This window comes from Leopardus geoffroyi, chromosome B2 (genome assembly GCF_018350155.1).
Source record: "Leopardus geoffroyi isolate Oge1 chromosome B2, O.geoffroyi_Oge1_pat1.0, whole genome shotgun sequence".
In the NCBI taxonomy this organism is placed as follows: Eukaryota; Metazoa; Chordata; class Mammalia; order Carnivora; family Felidae; genus Leopardus; species Leopardus geoffroyi.
This window is the reverse complement of record NC_059332.1, coordinates 139725292-139741618: the sequence shown is the minus strand read 5'-3', so window position 1 is coordinate 139741618 and position 16327 is coordinate 139725292. Positions and strand designations below refer to the sequence as shown.

At 43.9% G+C, this 16327-nt stretch overlaps 1 protein-coding gene and 1 pseudogene across 1 annotated transcript in view; one reads left to right on the top strand and one right to left on the bottom strand.

Moving 5' to 3' along the window:
* Nucleotides 1-7758, bottom strand: part of TIAM2 (TIAM Rac1 associated GEF 2) — a 191288-nt gene extending 183530 nt beyond the window's left edge. The window contains 1 exon segment of the mRNA XM_045500104.1: nt 7652-7758. The gene's annotated coding sequence lies outside the window, so the exon portion shown is untranslated.
* LOC123609201 lies at nt 2167-4215 on the top strand (annotated as a pseudogene).
* Nucleotides 7759-16327: the final 8569 nt, after the last annotated feature.

The following is a 16327-nucleotide window of genomic DNA, read 5'->3' as shown; positions in this document are numbered from 1 at the left end:
TTTTTAATACTTAGCAAATCTCAAAGGAGAAAATTCTTCAAATCAAGCTCTGCTTTCTCCTATGACAGGAGAAAAAGACAGCCTCTTTACTTCTTAACAGTGAAAATGGAGAAACAAAGAATTCCATGTGGTCGGCTAGATAGTACAAAAACAGGATAGAGAACAAAGATCCAGCCAGCCATAGCTTCAGATAAGGATTCAGAACAGCAATGGATACAGAAAACAGTAAGGACTCAGCCAGAAACCCTGAGGAACACAGTGAAAATTATTCACGCTGACGAACAGTATCAGGGGAAAAATCATTTAGCTGTGGGTAATAGGAGTGAGCTATTCAGGACAATAGAGATTTTAAAGTCTTAATCATTGGAGAGATAACTGCAGAACTATCAGACTAAGGGGGAAAAAATGGTAACTTCTAGTTTACTTAGGACCTAACATATGCCAGGTATGGTGACAAGCAATTCATTCATTTAAGGCACACAACTAAATTTGAGGGGAGTATTTTACTGCCCCTATTTTACAGAAGAGAAAGTGGAGGCTCATTAAATTTATTAAAGGGCATACATGCATAAATAATTCATGGAGAAAAGATTTGAATCAGGTCTAACTCCTTCCAGGATGCTACCCTGGATTATCATGAAGCTTGGAAGAAAGTTCCAAACAACAGAAAAACCGTGAAGTAACAATTAGGTGAAGAGGAACTGAGAGAGTTCTAGAGAGAGAGGCTTGCCTAAGGAAGAAGGCAAATCTCTCAGAATAAAGCCCTGAACTTGACAACTACTAATTTTAGATTTCTGACCTCTAAGAATTTTAGAGCTAATAGGGACACTGAGATCAACTCACTTCTCATGGAAAAAAAGAAGAGTAAATAACATATTTCAACATATCTCCCCCTCCCCCACCTCTCTTTTTCATTCAACATTGGCCAACAAATATTTGCTGAGTGCCTATTATGTGCTAGGGCATCTTTAAAATTCTAATCAATCGTCTCCTTGGACTTTCCACCAAAAAGACCTAAATGATGCACATTGTATACACAGTTACTCTTTCTTCAACCTGCCCAGATTTACCAAAAGATGGATCAAACTATTGTTAGTGAAGCATCGAATGGAAGTTCCAAATCCTAGGAAAAGTAAAATTTCTAAATTTAAAGATGTTTAATTCTAAAAATTCTAGAACTTTTCATACTGGGATGCCTGACTGGTTACAGCATGCAATTCTTACTCTCAGGGTCAGGAGTTGGAGCCCCACATTGGGTGTACTATAATATATATATTATATACTAACTATATATATATATATATATATATATATATATACACACACACACACACACACACACACATATATATATATGTATATACGTATACCATCATAACCTTCCAGGAGGCTTTTACTTCAGTTAAGCAAATGAACATTGTCTTGGAGGTACTAGCCAATGCAATAAGGCAGGAAAAATCGGTTAACTAACCTAGCCAGGATTCAAACATGGGACACACAGACTGTCATATGCTTTGAGCCAAAAGCTCCATGAAGAAGCGACTGGTAAAAGCTTCTTTCATTTTTTTTGATTCACTCAGTTGCAAGAATACAGCAAACATCCAAATGAAAATGTCCAATTGGAAGCTAACAACTCTGGACTCACAAAAGAGGTTCCAACTAGAAGTGTATTAACTGGGCAGAAATGGGCATGTATGAATGGTAGTTGAAGGCAGGGGCAAACACAGCATTATCTTAAGAGGATAAAGAGGACCCAGGATGGTTCCCTAAAGAGAACATCATCTCCTGACAGTGGGAAGAGAACCTAAAGGGCAACAGGAAACGAATGATGAGCAAAGAAAGAAGAAAGCCAAGAGAAAGGGGCTAGGCTAGAAGCCAATGGCAGCAGATGCTTCAAGGAAAAGAGACAAGAGTGTTCAAGGAAACAGAGCTGCTCTAAGAAAGATGCACATGAGAACTATCTCTTGGGCAAAATTTCTTTTTCTGAGTGTAATTCATATCTGGCATATTTCTCTTTTAAATAAGAAACGAAGTCGGGTTGCCTGGGTGGCTCAGTCAGTTGAGCATCCAACTTCGGCTCACATCATGATCTTGTGGTTCGTGGCTTCGAGCCCTGCATCAGTCTCTGTGCTGACAGCTCAGAGCCTGGAGCCTGCTTCGGATTATGTGTCTCTCTCTGCCCCTCCCCTGCTCGCACTTGGTCTCTCTCTCTCAAAAATAAACAAACATTAAAAAAAAATTAAATAAGAAGCTAAGTCTTTCTAAAACTTCCTTGTTATTTTTAAACATAAAACACTTGCTTTGTTTCTACTCTGGATTTCAGAACCAAAGGGCTATACCAATTATAAGATTAGGGAATATCATAAAATAGATATTTTTAAACCAAAGATATTATAGACCATAAATAATATTGCTCAAAAGCATAAGATTAAATTTAATCTTTTTCATTGCTGCCTGGGAGAAAGAAGCCAGCTGCCCTCCAGGAATCAAGAGTATAAAACTTAGCCATGGCTCCTAAAAGACCACAGAAGTGGCCCAGTGGTAACAACACAAAAGTTGGTCTCTCAGGGCTACCTTCCAAAAGGGCTAGGCAAGGATGCAGAGGTTCCAAGGCCATCATTATGGCAATAAATATGCAAGTACACAAAATGGGACCCAGCTGTATTAATCTATTTCCAACATCCAGAAAGAAAACCATAAGACCTGAGAACAAGGAAAATCAAAACCAGTTTGACCAGACATGTTTAATGTACAATATAGCAGTCACATATGGAAGGCACCATCATGGCCAACAAAGATAGAAAACGCAAATGAGCTATGGTCCTGGAATCTCAAACTATAATAAGTTAACACATAGCTGTTGTCTGTTTATAGACAGAAAATATTAGACCAAAATTATTTTAGTCTATATACAGCAAAAATGTTAAAAAAAAAAAAAAAAAACAAGTCTCCTGGGTCTCTACTCCTCCCCATTTGACAGACAGCTGCATCTTCTGGGGCAGTGCCAGCCATGTCCCCAAGACATGATGGTGAAGGTCGGAGTAAATGGATTTGGCCATATTTGGCATCTGGTCACCAGGGCTGCTTTTAACGCTGGCAAAGTAGATGCCGTAACCATCAGAGACCCCTTCACTGACCTCTGTTATAGGGTCTACATGTTCCAATATGATTCCATCCACAGAAAATTCAATGGTATAGTCAAGGCTGAGAATGGGGAAATTTGTCATCAATGGAAAGCCCATCTTCATCTCCCAGGAACAAGATCCCACCAACATCAAAAGGGGTGATGCCAGTGCTGTGTTGTGGAGTCCATGGAAGTCTTTGCCACCAGGGAGAAGGCTAGGGCTCACTTGAAGAGTAGGGTCAAGAGGATCATCATCTCCGCCCCTTTTGCTAATGCCCAATGTTTGTGATGGGTGTGAACTATGAGAACTATGGTAACTTCCTCAACATTGTCGGTAATCCCTCCTGTACCACCAATTGCTTGGCCCCTCTGGCCAAGGTCACCTATGACAACCTTGGCATCGTGGATGGACTCACAGCCACAGTCCACACCATCAACTGCCACCCAGAAGACCGTGGACAGCCCCTCTGGGAAGCTGTGACATGATGGCCGAGGAGCTGCCCAGAACATCATCCCTGCTCCTACTGGCAGTGACAAGGCTATAGGCAAGGTCACCCCCAAGCCGAATGGGAAGCTCACTGGCATGGCCTTCCATGCCCCCACCCCCAAAAGGTCAGACATGGATCTGACCTACTGCCTAGACAAAGGTGCGAAATATGATGGCGTTAAGAAGGTGGTGAAGCAGGCATAGGAGGGCCCCCTTAAGGACATCCTGGGCTACACTGAGGACCACGTTGTCTCCTGCAACTTTAACAGTGACACCCACTCTTCCACCTTCAATGCTGGGGCTGGCATTGCCCTCAGTGACCACTTTATCAAGTTCATTTCCTGCTGTAATAGTGAATTTGGCTATAGCAACCACGTGGTGGACCTTATGGTCCACACTGCCTCTAAGAGCCCCCTGGACCACCAGCCCCAGCGACGGCAAGAGGGAGAGAGAGGCCCTCAGCTACTGAGGAGTCTTGTCCCCCTTCCCCCAACACACTGAGAATCTCCCAGTCTTCACACAGTTCCCATCCCAAACCCCTTGAAGAAGGAGAGGGGCTTGGGGAGCCCTACCTTGTCATGTACCATCAATAAAGTACACTGTACCAAAAAAAAAAAAAAAAAAAAGTCACCGGCATCCTCAAGAGGCACAGAGTACAAAAGAACAGGATGGAGAAAACAAACCCTAATTGCCCTCAGAGAATTTTCCCTGAATTATTTTGGAGATGCCTCAATTCTCTATTTAATTTTGTCTCTGTGTGGATAGGGATTTAATGATTAATACCACACAGGACACAGACTCCTAGCAGCATCTGTATTTTTCAAATGTAAACCCACTGAGTGGTCCACTCCATGCACCGCATGGTGAGTGGGTGGCAGGGAAAGGGTCACCACTCATCTTTCTAAGCTGTAATTGTTGTTCACAGAACGACAGGTTCACACAGGCTGAAGACATGTGCGTGTACAAGAAGAAAACACACAGAAACAGTAAAGAAACCATTCTGGCAAAATGGCTTATCCTCTTCAACCTAAACAATTTCCCTTCTCGCACTGGTGCAAACTTTCCAACAAATGTGCAAAATTAAGCATTTTCTTTTCTATATGCTATGAAGTATATTTGGTATTTTGAGAGGCTCGTCTATCTCCTCTGGTATTTACGGGAACAGTGAATTTTCTACCTCAATGAATTGCCCCTGGGTTCACTCTAGACACCTTCCAAATATGAATTTAAGCAACTTTTCATAGATCCCTCAAATTCAAGATACAACATGATATTCAGTCCTAGGAGTTTTCTTTATTCTCGATTCTCCCCGTAAGTGAGAAAAGTAAGATCATTGAAATGAGTAATGCTATGGAGGGTTTTTTTTTTTTAATTTTTTTAAGTTTATTTTGAGAGAGTGCAAGTGGGGGAGGGACAGAGAGAGGGAGAGAGAGAGTCCCAAGCAGGCTCCGTGCTATCAGCACAGCCCAATGCAGGGCTTGAACCCACGAAACCGTGAGACGTCATCTGAGCCAAAACCAGGAGTCAGACATTTAACCGACTGAGCCACCCAGGAGCCCCAGTAATATTATGTTTTAATCATTAAGTCAATGACCCAGAAATCTGATACATTTAGTTCCTTTTATTTGAATACAGGATTGGCAGTCTGTTCAGTTTTACATGAAAGTCACAATACCCAGATGAACCGCCTTTTCTTATAATCTGAGAAAACTAAAAAAAGAGGGGAAAAAAAAAAAAACACAAAAAAACCTGGAGGATTGCCTGGCTGGCTCAGTCAGTGATCTCAGGATTATAAATTCAAGCCCCACATTGGCTGTAGAGATTACTTAAAATAATCTTTATGGAAAAAAAAAAAAAACTGGGGCACCTGGGTGGCTCAGTCAGTTAAGTGTCTGACTTCAGCTCAGGTCATGATCTCACGGTTCGTGAGTTCAAGCCCCGCCATTGGGCTCTGTGCTGACAGCTCAGAGAGTGGAGCCTGCTTCGGACTCTGCGTCTCCCTCTCTCTCTGTTCCTCCCCTGCTTGTGCTCTCTCTCAAAAATAAATAAAGATTTTAAAAAAAATTTTTTAAAAGCTGGGGACAAACTATAAAATAGGAAAAAATTATTTACGATATCAGCAACAGGGGCGCCTGGCTGGCTCAGTCAGTAAAGCATGCAGCTCTTGATCCTGGGGTCGTGAATTCAAGCCCCACATTGGGCACAGAACCTACTTAAAAAAATATCAGCAATAGTGACTCAATCACTTACAAAGGCTCACTTGGATTTGACTAGACTAACTCTGATACCTAACACATACAGATGCATATATATATTTAGCCTTACAAAAACAAAATGACGGGACAATTAAGTCACACTTTTAATCAGCTAATTTAATTAGCAAGGAGAGGTATTTATGAAAGTGCACATTCACACTGGGATTTTCGGCACACTGGTCAAAGAGTTAAATATGTTAGAAGGTATCCTGTGAATACCAAGTGGGTGGCATTTCATGAAAATTCTCATCCACATGTAACAAAAAACATAATAGTGGTCAGGGAGGACAAAGACCCTCATGGGAGCTCATTTTACCAAATCCATGAACGCATTCTCAAATTTACAATTTTATGGCTATTAAGGCGTCATTACCATGCGAGAAACTTTCTTACCTGTTATTCCTCAGGTGTTCTAGCAAGAGACAGTAAAGATCTTAATCTAAACACAGTCAGCTCCCTAAAATGAGAGGTTTAATCTCATTATCTGGAACCACAGATGCTTCCTTGTCGAGCCATAAGTTCAGGGCAGGGCACTTACCAAAAGTTATTAATAGCGAACAACAGAATCCGAAATCTAATGCCCCCCTTATAGGAAAATAGCTTTCTTCCAAGATTTACTGCACAGAAGTGAGGGAAATTAGCAAAAACAGTCTTCCACAAGCACACAAGGGGTGGTGAGCATTCCCCCGCAGTGGGACCAAACGCCTGAGCAGACAGCCCCTCAGCGGTGGGGTGAACAGGACCAGGAGGCTTGCGATCCAGAAGCGGGATAAAAGCAGAGATCGGCAGCTCACTCCTTCTCGCAGCCAGCCATGGTCGGATCCTCAGCTGGTGCTGCTTCTCAACCTTAATCCCTCCAGGTCACAGTAACAAAATGTAAGCCGCCATCACAAGACTTCCAAAACCAAGTTTACCACAAGAAGGAAGTTCGGTTTTAACGCTGACACCCTAAGCCACTTCCCTTGTTTTCCAGGAAAAAGGCCCTAAGATTCATCACAACTTGGCTGTGAGATATCTGAGGAATGAAGTGTTTTCCTTTTTACAAGAAATAAGGATATTCAAGGGTGGTCTTGTACCAGGGGCTCATCCTCTTTCCTTGGGGATTCCAGCCAATCTCCCTACCTCACCTCCCGTGTTTGATCATCCCTCCAGCTGCCAGCCTGTCACGCTTTCAGAAAGTTATCATAAAGTGGGGCGCCTGGGTGGCTCAGTCTGTTGAACATCCAACTCTTGGTTTCCGCTCAGGTCATGATCCCAAGGTCATGGGATCAAGCCCTGTGTCAGGCTCCACAAGGGGTGGGAAGACTGCTTAAGGTTCTCTCTCTCTCTCTCTCTCTCTCTCTCTTCCTCCCTCCCTCTCCCTCTCCTCCTCTCCCCCTCGCTCACATTCTCTAAAATAAAATAAAAAGGGGGTGCCTGGGTGGCTCGGTCAGTTAAGCATCCAACTTCGGCTCAGGTCATGATCTCAAGGTTTGTGGGTTCGATCCCCGCATCGGGCTCTGTGCTGACAGCTAGGAGCCTGGAGCCTGCTTTGGATTCTGGGTCTCCCTCTCTCTGTCCCTCCCCCACTTACAACCTGTCTGTCTCTCTCTCAAAATAAATAAACACTAAAAAAAAGTTTAAAAAATAATAAAAAGAAAATAAAAGGAAAGTTATCAGAAAGTAATATGGAAACCATTTCAAGCCTACCTGTTTCTATGGGTGACAAACTACGAAACTTACAAAGAACAGCAAATCCCTATTTCACAAAGTTTCTGAGTACACAGAAAAAGCTGGAAAGCTTACCATTTCAGGAATCCTAATGCAATAATCAAGAAATGAGGGGGCCGCTTGGGTGGCTGAGTCAGTCGTCAGCACAGAGCCTGCTTCAATTCCTGTCTCCCTCACTCTCTGCCCCTCCCCTGTTCTGTCTCTGTCAAAAATAAATAAAAAAAAAAAAAAAAAAAAAAAAAAACAAGAAATGAGGAATGAATATTGTTCCTCCTTTAATGGACAGAATATCAACTTAGAAAATCAAAGACAGTCAACTGAAAATCTGCTGGAATTATTAACCAAGTTCAGTAAGGGGACCATATAATGAGTATACAAAGTGAGTAGGCTTCTACACGTTAGTGATAACCACTTAAAAACTGAGTGAAAAATCCTTTATCACCTGCAAAAATTACTAAAAAAAAAAAACCTAGGAAGAGAGTAACAATGTATATTTATATTTAAAAACTATAAAACTTTTACTGAAAGGCATAAAAAGACCTAAAAAAAAAAAAAAAAAAAAAAAAACCGCTGAAATATTCTCCATTCCTTGATAGGAAGATTCAAATCAATAGGTCAGTTCTCCTTAAATTAGCACGCATTCACTGCAATCCCAAATTGATTTTTAGAACAATGTGATAGGTTGCTTCTAAAGTGGATCTAGGGGCGCCTGGGTGGCTCAGTCGGTTGAGCATCTGACTTCAGGTCATGACTTCAGGTCATGATCTCGCAGTCTGTGAGTTTTCGAGCCCCGCGTCGGGCTCTGTGCTGACAGCTCAGAGCCTGGAGCCTGCTTCGGATTCTGTGTCTCCCTCTCTCTCTGCCCCTCCCCCTCTCATGCTCTGTCTCTCTCTCTGTCAAAAATAAATAAACATTAAATAAATAAATAAATAAATAAATAAATAAATAAATAAATAAATAAATAAAGTGGATCTAGAAGAATAACTTTGTAGAGTAGCCAAGAGGAAGTATTCTGAGAAAAATATACATATACATCAACAAGGGAGTATCTGCCCCATCCAATGCAAAATATCCTGTAAAGTTATGGTAATTTTGAATATTTCTGTTTAGTAGCAAACCATCAGAGTCCAGAAAGAGATACAAGTTACACGGAAATTTAGAATATGATAAACGTGGCATTCCCAGTAAGTAGAGGAAAGATCAGCACCGTAACAACTGGTGTTTCATCAAGTTTCTCTCTTCCCAGCCCACTGCTCTGTCGTACGCTTTCATGGTGTGCGAAACCAGGGGCTCCAGTCTCTCCTAAATCACACAGGCTGCCAAAGCCAAGGAGTGTGTGTGAGTTTCTATAGCTTCTCACCAAGTTCCTAACAAAGGGTGAGCCCACATTTGGACGAAGCCAAAATCAGAGTCAGATTATTTCAACTTTGAAGTTCTCATGGGAGAGCCGAGACACCGCCTCTCTACTCACAGGGGCTGGCACCAGGGCCACAGGGCCACACAGGCTGTCATGTGAGTCACGGATGAGTCAGCCCCTCTAAGTCTGCCAGGCCCTGCTTGACTACGTCCACCTCTAGCGTGCAGCCTCTTTGTTACAAAAACATTTCCACTCCCCACTGAGTGTTCTGCAATGGTCTATTCCCTTCAGAACGTGACGAGTGACCACAGTGAGTCTGGCAAAGAAAAGTAATTGCTTACCATGAAAACATGCTACCTCCACGGTGACGGGGGATGGGGGCAGGGCGGGGAGTGAGGAACTCTGAATTCCCATTGCAAAAGGATGATTCTTAATGGGAACCTTGGGAAGAACTTGGGGAAAGCACGTCAGAAATGATGCCAAGATCATTTGTATCTGCTGAGGAGTAAACAAAGATTGTTATCATGTGAAATTCTGAATCTGTCCCTAAGGGGAATACTGGTTAGCATTTCATGATGTGACAGCTTTCCCGGGTCTTAAATATTCCTCTCATTAGAAGTCCTTTTTTATCCAGTATCTAACCAAAGCCATGCAGCACTTTCAGAAGACAAAGCAAAATGTCTGGATGGAAGCTGTTTTGTGTTTCCACAGAGAAACCAACCTGTCATTATCAGGCCTCCAGCAGGGTTACACAGCACCTCTGAGAAGGCAGAATGGTTAAAGAAGCCTACTGCATTTCTGAGACAGGACTACAAAGAAATGTATAGAGACCAATTAACGTTCAGGGTTCTGAGGTCTCAGAATCGCCAGAAGAGGCTTGCATCCAGCCACTCAATACCAAAAGATCTAAGTACTTTTCAGAAGGTTCCTTTTCCTTCCCTTCTGTTCTCTGGCAATGGGGGGAGCAGTGAGAGGAGGGGAGGGAAAGCGCTCACAGCGTTCGTGTATGTGGATTGAAAATACATTTTTTAGGGGCACCCGGGTGGCTCAGTCAGTTGGGCGTTTCACTCTTGGGTTTCGGCTCAGGTCATGATCTCACGGTTCATGGGTTCGAGCCCTGCACTGGGCTCCAGGCTACTGGCGTGGAGCCTGCTTGGGATTGACGGATTGATTGATTCATTCATTCATTCATTCTCTCTCTCTCTCTCAAAAATAAATAAAATATTAAAAAATATTTTAAAAAATATTATGGGGGAGGCTGGGTGGCTCAGCTGGTTAAGCACCTGACTTCGACTCAGGTCATGATCTTGCAGTTCGTGAGTTCCCGCCCCGCGTCGGCTCTGTGCTGACAGCTCGGAGCCTGGAGCCTGCTTTGGATTCTGGGTCTCCCTCTCTCTCTCTTCCCCCTCCACCCCCACTTGTGCTCTCTCTCTCAAACACTAAAAAATATATATTATGATGGGTAGGAGTACACATTAAATAAACTCCTTAAATAAAAAAAAAACAGGTTCTGTGGGATACTAGGTAACTAAAATGACATTTAACAAAGTACAAGAGGAGTGTCTGCACACTTCCTTCTTCCAGATAGGTCTCTTAATCCACGTATGACAAGTGCTGACACATATGAATGACTACCATCCTATTTCTGAAACATGTGCAGTCTCCACTCTGCCCCTGCAGGACACAAAAGCAAAAAGAGAGTCAGGGCCATTGGCTTGGTAAAATGAAATCCCATCTTGGCTCTCCTATGAGTTCACTTACTTTTTATAGCCTGGCTTTCAAACACAGTAATTGCTTTCTTTTTTTAAAGATGTGGATTCACACCACATTTGAGTGTCCCTATATATAGGTTTCAGTCTACTGTAATAGCAAACGCACAGGATCCACCCTTGAAGACCTAAATAGAACAATTTAGGAAGAGGACCTTCTTTTCCTATAAAGCAAAACTATGAAAATAATCAAAGATAACTTGCCCAACTGCCACCAGAAGACAATTCCTAAGCCCAGTTTTTATGACACTCTCAGAAAAAAATGCACAACTTCTTCCAGGAAATTTGTGGTCTGCAAATTCTGTAAGATTTTTAAATTACGTCATGTTTCATTTCTGTTAGCTCTTCTAATCTCTGGTTCAAATATTGGTGCTTAAATCTTACAGTTAGAAAGGCAGTTATTCTAGATGGCTTAGAATTCTCAGAAAGCATGGGAATGCAAGCTGGTGCAGCCACTCTGGAAAACAGTATGGAGGTTCCTCGAAAAACTAAAAATAGAACTATCCTACAGCCCAGCAATTGCCCTACGAGGCATTTATCCATGGGATACAGGTGTGCTGTTTCGAAGGGACACATGCACCCCCACGTTTATAGCAACACTATCGACAATAGCCAAAGTAGGGAAATAGCCCAGATGTCCACCGATGGATGAATGGATAAAAAGTGGTATATATATACAATGGAGTATTACTCGACAATCAAGAAGAATGAAATCTTGCCATTTGCAACTACGTGGATGGAACTGGAGGGTATTACGCTAAGTGAAGTCAGTCACTCAGAGAAAGACAAAGATCATATGACTTCACTCATATGAGGACTTTTAAGAGACAAAACAAATGAACATAAGGGAAGGGAAACAATAATATAAAAACAGGGAGGGGGACAAAACAGAAGAGACTCATAAATATGGAGAACAAACTGAGGGTTACAGGAGGGGTTGTGGGAAGGGGGATGGGCTAAATGGGAAAGGGGCACTAAGGAATCTACTCCTGAAATCATCGTTGCACTATATGCTAATTTGGATGTAAATTTTAAGAAATAAAAAATAAAATTAAAAAAAAAGAATTCTCAGAAAGCAAATGTAGAATCCACTTTTGTTCCTCGATTACTTAACCTCCTACTGAGGCGGCGGGAAGTTCTCTTCCAGAACCACGAAGCTGTAGGTAACAGCATGGGGCAGCCCAGCGATCGAGGGCTTTGGAATCAGACCAGGTCAAGACCCAAATCAGACCAGGTCAAAACCCAGCTCTTCGGGCTTAGCTCCTCATTTCTCCGAGCCCACATCCTTCTCTGCAGATCGGGAGGGGACCCGTTCTGGAGCGCTCAGAGTTAAAGAACATGTTGATGAGGTGCCCGGCAGAGCCCCTGGCATCAGCGGGCTCCTACAAGGTCAACGAGGTGATGGTGCCACTGATGACGAAGCAGGTTGCAGGATACTTTCTTCCACATCTTGGTTTCTCAGAGGAGGAAAAGCAAGGGCCAGAGAGACACCACGTACAAACCAACAATCCGCAGCTCAGCGAGTGGTTCAGGGAGCAGGTAAGCGAGGCTGCTTATATGATCAGGACTTTGAAACATGAGGAACAAAACCACAAACCCACTCATTGTGCGCCAGGGGCTCTGCTACATCTCATTACTGCTGAGTATACACAGAAATAAGAACCTTCCCCAGCAGAGAAGCCTCCAAGGGATGATGGGTAACTTCTGCTACAGGCAATTTCCGGTATCTCTTCATCTCTGCTCGGCCACCTAAGACCATTTCGCGTGAGCAGCCGGGTTCGGGAGGGGACGTCACCCCACACCTCACGGCTGCGAGAGCAGCAGAGAACGCGCAGATGTGCTACGGCTCTAACCTGCACTGGAGACCGTTCACAGAACACGCAGAAGCAGCTCAACATGACAGGGAAAGCTGTCTCTTGGCTAATAACATGTAAATTTCCTGAAGAACTCATTTGCTTCAAATCATAAAGGCCCCCTCACACCAAGCCCACCCCCCCCAACAATCTGCATCTTGGCAGTTTGGCACCTCGGATTTCACTTCAGGCTGAGATGTGGCTTAGAGAGTCAGGTGCCAGATCCAGGAAGCACTGATAGCTGAGATGCACCCCCCCCTTCCCCCAACCCGGCTCAGATTTTCCTCCAAATTCAACTTCCTGAAGTGGCTGGAAGTAAGTCCAAGTCAAATTTAGACACCTGGAACAAAGAGGAAAGGATTGCAGATTTCAAGATGAAGTAAAATCATTGGCCAGGAAACTGAAAAAAGAAAAAAAAAAAAAAATAGAACAGAACCGGGTTCCTCCCTCTCTCCCAATGCCCTAGTTTGAAAAACCGCTTCTTCGACACAGAAGCCAGAAACGAGGAAACCTAAGACGGACACGAAAACGAATCCACTTCATACACATCCCGGCCCAAACCAAACCCGGAACACGACACAAGTAAGCCCGGTAATAACGCTTTACTAAAAACCATCATCAGCTCTAACATTCTGCAACAGGAGCCTGTATTTAAGCAGTAACCATACTCTAACTCCAGCAAGCTTTAACTTCTCATAACTCAAGGGATTTGACAAGGACAGACGCTGGACGGCTCCCGCAACGCCCCGAGCCACGTTCCCCCCACCCCGAGCCGGGAGCTGTGCGAACACAGCTCAGGCGTCCTGGTTGTTTAAGAACCACTTGCTAAGAACCTGGTTGTTTAAGAATGTATCACATTGTCGGTGTAATACATCAGCGATGACGTAAAGCAGCTCTTCAAGAACCAGATAGGCACACGGTCCACACAGCAAGCTGGACGCGGTTTCATCACCTCTCCATGTGGTAAGCCTTCTACAACTGCTGCTCGAGAGCTCACCGTACCCATACCTTTCCCCTTCGTCTCAGCTTCTCAAATGATTTGGTGGAAAAGTCGCAAGGTTTGAGAGCTACGTGAAGACCAGTGAGGTCGTTTTCCTAAGCTCCTCTAAACTGGTAATACAATAGGGGAGGGAAGTAAAAGCGGGAGTTCTCCAGCATGATTCTGTAGGCTCTACTAGCTGGTCATTCAACTGACAGCTAGACGGCACTGAGCAGCTTTGGGGGAAGCAGCAGCCAGAGATGGGGTGGTGGGAGGGTTGGGGGGGGGGGGCGGACAGGTCTTTATCTGAACCACCTTTATCAACTCCTACACCTCACGCAGTACCGGTGTGTGTTGTGTTTTGAGCGAGGGAATAAATGAGTGACCAGATTCCATCATTCATGCAACAATGAGAGTGGAGATACTTGAATTGCAGTCCTGTCTTTGACCCGGACAAGTTATACAACAAGATACATGGTCAAGTCACTTAACCTAGCAGGAACTGTTTCATTATTTATATGAGGTTAATTGAATGGGTGATATCAAAGAATACTTCTTAGATCCCATGAGTTTGTATTATCTCACGTCTGGTTCAGGGAGTCGGGGTGGCTCAGTCAGTTGAGCATCTGACTCTTGATTTCGGCTCAGGTCACGATCTCATGGTTCGTGGGTTTGAGCCCCTTGTCAGGCTTTTTGCTCAGATAGCGGTGAGCCTACTTGGGATTCTCTCTCTCCCTTGCTCTCTGCCTCATGCACGAACTCTCTCTCAAAAATAAACAGTAAATGGGGCGCCTGGGTGGCGCAGTCGGTTAAGCGTCCGACTTCAGCCAGGTCACAATCTCACGGTCCGTGAGTTCGAGCCCCGCGTCGGGCTCTGGGCTGATGGCTCAGAGCCTGGAGCCTGTTTCCGATTCTGTGTCTCCATCTCTCTCTGCCCCTCCCCCGTTCATGCTCTGTCTCTCTCTGTCCCAAAAATGAATAAATGTTGAAAAAAAAAATTTATAAAAAATAAACAGTAAAAAAAAAAAACACTAAATATTAGAAAAAAAAATAGTGTGGTTACACAGCCACCTCACACCTATTAGGATAGCTACTATTTAAAAAAAAAAAAAAACAGAAAATATCAAGTGTTGGTGAGTCTGTAAAGAAATTGGAACCCTTGTGCACTGTCGGTGTAAGAGTAAAATGGTACAGTCGTGGAAAACAACATGGCAATTCCTCAAAAAATTAAAAATAGAACTACCGTATGATGCAGCAATTTCCCTTCTGAGTATACACCCAAAAGAACTAAAACAGTATCTCGAAGATGTATATACACTCATGCTCAGAGCAGCGTTATCACAAGAGCCAAAAGGTAGAAAAATCCAGGTGTCCATGTATGGATGAATGGATAAACAAGATCTGGTAGACCCGTACACTAGAATGTTATCCAGCCCTAAAAAGGAAGAAAATTCTGCCCCATGCTACATACAGCACAGAGGAATCTTGAGGACATTACGCTACGTGAAAGGAACAAGTCACAAAAGGACAAAAACTGTATGACTCCACTTATATGAGGTGTCTAGACCCATGAGACTCAGAGACAGAAAGTAGGAAGGTGGACGCTAGGGGCTGGGAGGGGAAGAGAAATGGGGAGTTATCGTCTAATGGGTACAGAGATTCAGTTTAAAATGAAATGTGTTCAAGGGCGCCAGGGTGGGTCAGTTAAGCATCCGACTTCGGCTCAGGTCATGATCTCACAGTTTGTGAGTTCGAGCCCCATGTCAGGCTCTGTGCTCACAGCTCAGAGCCTGGGGCCTGCTGTGGATTCTGTGTCTCCCTCTCTCTCTGCCCTTCCCCCACTCAAGCTCTCTCTCCGTCTCAAAAATACACTTTTCTTTTAAATTTAAAAACAAAATGAAATGAGTTCTGGAGAGGGATGGTGGTGATGGTTGCACAACAATGTGAATGTGCTTATTAGTGTCACCGAACTTTACGCTCAATAATGACTAAAATAGGAAGTTTTGTTACATGTATTTTACCACCATTAAAATTTTTTAAGTTAAAAAAAAAAAAAAGATGATGCTTATGGCACACAAATTATACCTCAAAACACCTGCTTTTAAAACAAAAATATTTTTGGGGCACCTGGGTGGCTCAGTTGGTTGAACATCTGATTCTTGAACTCAGCTCAGGTCTTGACCTCAGAGGTGTGAGGTCAAGCCCCACGCTGGGCTCATGCTGGTCATGGAGCTTCCTTTTAAAAAATTAACCAATTAATTTTCAGAAGTTCCCGAGAGTCACCCTTTCATTCCTCAAATCAGCAAACGTTCCATCTCCCACTGGCCCACAGCTGATTTCCACAGGCTTTAGGAGCTCCTCTGTCAGGAACAGGGGACCCCTTTTCACTCCCACCCCTGAGAAGTATCAAAGGAACAGGGGAACGCAGGTCGGGCTGCACAGCCGGGGTGCGGGAAAGCCGGCGTGGAGAAGCCATCTGACTCCCAGGCCACGCTCCCCCACCTTGCTGCCTCTCCTGATCGGCCCCCCTTGCCCTGCAAATGAGGAAGCAGAGGCTAAGAAAGATCCAGTAACTTCCCAAAGATCCACAACCGGCCAGGAGGCTCATGGGCAAGAAGTCAGGTCAACCAGGCCCGAGTTCTTTCCCGTGCACCACACAAAAGCGTATTTGGGGCGAAACGGTAGCCCTGGGGTCCCACTGGAATCTCCGCGGCAACCCACCCCCACGGTGTTCAACCCTCCCCCGTGAACAAAGTCATTTCCTCATTCATTTCTTCATTTAACTTCGTGTAG